This window comes from Aplysia californica, unplaced genomic scaffold (assembly GCF_000002075.1).
Source record: "Aplysia californica isolate F4 #8 unplaced genomic scaffold, AplCal3.0 scaffold00863, whole genome shotgun sequence".
Lineage (NCBI taxonomy): Eukaryota > Metazoa > Mollusca > Gastropoda > Aplysiida > Aplysiidae > Aplysia > Aplysia californica.
Window position 1 is genome coordinate 134,465 of NW_004798133.1, and position 1,652 is coordinate 136,116.

At 45.2% G+C, this 1,652-nt stretch overlaps 1 long non-coding RNA gene across 1 annotated transcript in view; it reads right to left on the bottom strand.

Annotated features, from left to right (window-relative positions):
* Positions 1-234: 234 nt before the first annotated feature.
* The window catches only part of LOC118478707, a 15,680-nt gene continuing 14,262 nt past the window's right edge, over positions 235-1,652 (bottom strand). The window contains exon 2 of the long non-coding RNA XR_004859240.1: positions 235-1,067. This is a non-coding gene — a long non-coding RNA (uncharacterized LOC118478707). The remainder of the gene's footprint in view (positions 1,068-1,652) is intronic.

The window sequence follows — 1,652 nt, forward strand, 5'->3', positions numbered from 1 at the left end:
AGCCGTTCTCACGGCACAGATTACAGTTGCTGGAATAGCCCAAAGCTTTTTGGCTTCCTGGCTAAGTTCCAGACAGGTCTTTTCATACTTACTCCACCAGGTCAGTGGATTGTCCTCTCCCCTTCTGGCAAGGGGATTCTCACAGTACCGATTTAGTTGGACGGTGGCACTTGTTTGTGGAAGAGATATTTGCCTATGCTCTTCTGCTTGCACGTTGAAGGCTTGCCATAACGATTTTTTTTTTTGCAGGAGATTGTTTCTACAGCTGAAACCGATGATGAGCCTGGCGTTTGATCAGGCCTGTCTCCTTGTTTGTCTCTAATCATTGAAAGAAGGCGAGTTTCTATTTGTTTCGTTGTGCCTTTCACTGAAGGAAAGCCGTTTGAAACAGGGGGTCGAGGATAGTTGATGCTGCCTCAAAATACGTGTCCTCAAGTTGTATGAAGCGCTAATTGCAAAGCTCAGACTGCAAAAGAACTGCCAGTGGCCAATATCGATCGAGTACCCTACTCTATCGACTATGAGAGCTCAGTGTCTATAAGTACTCAGTACTTATTAAGGTTCGAACAAAGGGGCGTAATTTAAGTGCATTTGCATATGATTTAACGGAGGGGAGTAGAAAACCCTGACCCGACAGAATACCCGGGTAGCCGGTTTTGAACTCTTTTTCCGGGTACCTGGGTAACTAACTGGGTACTTGCCCAGCTCTACCACTGACACAGGGTGCATTAAAGTAGAACCAAATTGAGAAGGAAAAAACCCAATTAATTGTTCCACAGACATGATAAAGAGGCTGAAACAGCACCTGGACATGGATGGCTGGTGCCTCTATAAATACATGTAAATGATTGATGGTCAGGTCAAGGTCATACCAACATTAAGATCATGCAAGCCAAAGAGGTAATATTCTGTACTAGAGTTCGTGACAGTGATGTCCTCCACGTAAACGAGCCGGGGCTGCGGGTGCCCACTCTGGGACGCTGAACCTCAAGGGCAAGACATGCACAGTTCAACAGACGGATGAGTACTTTTTGAGACTTTGGTAGAGGCGTCTCGGTGGTCTTGCACTGAAATATGGGGGCAGGATGGTGGTTAATACACTAGAGCTCGTGGGGAGCGGGGTAGGGGCTCAGATTGTTCTTGTAAATGGGTGAACGCCGGCCATGCTGATGAGGGTAAGAAGGCCCCCATGTCTGACATGTGTGACGTCACCGCTGCGAGCTCTAGTATTATATATAACGACTTTAGGAACAAGCACACCCTGATGGAATGTCCAGACTTTTGACTCTTTAGTGATCCAAGGAATATAATCGTAACTAATATACTGATTTAAAAAATTCGTTCCCCACCACTGGTCCCCATTAAATTCTCAATTTCTGAAAGGCCTTTGGATGGTGCTTTAAATGTGTCACGAAGTGGTGGAATCAGGCGCTCTTCAATTTTTGGGTATGTGGAGTAAATGATGATTTACAGTGGAACTCGGGTTCAACGAGGTTGCCGGGCCTGACCTAAAATCTCGTTGAATCCGATTGTTCGTTATAAGTAGAAAGAAGGGGTCTAGATCCCCCCCCGTTTTAGGTAATGATTTAAAAACTGCCCGTTTTAGGTAATGATTTAAAAAAAACTCCCCGTTTTGGGTAATGATCTAAAAT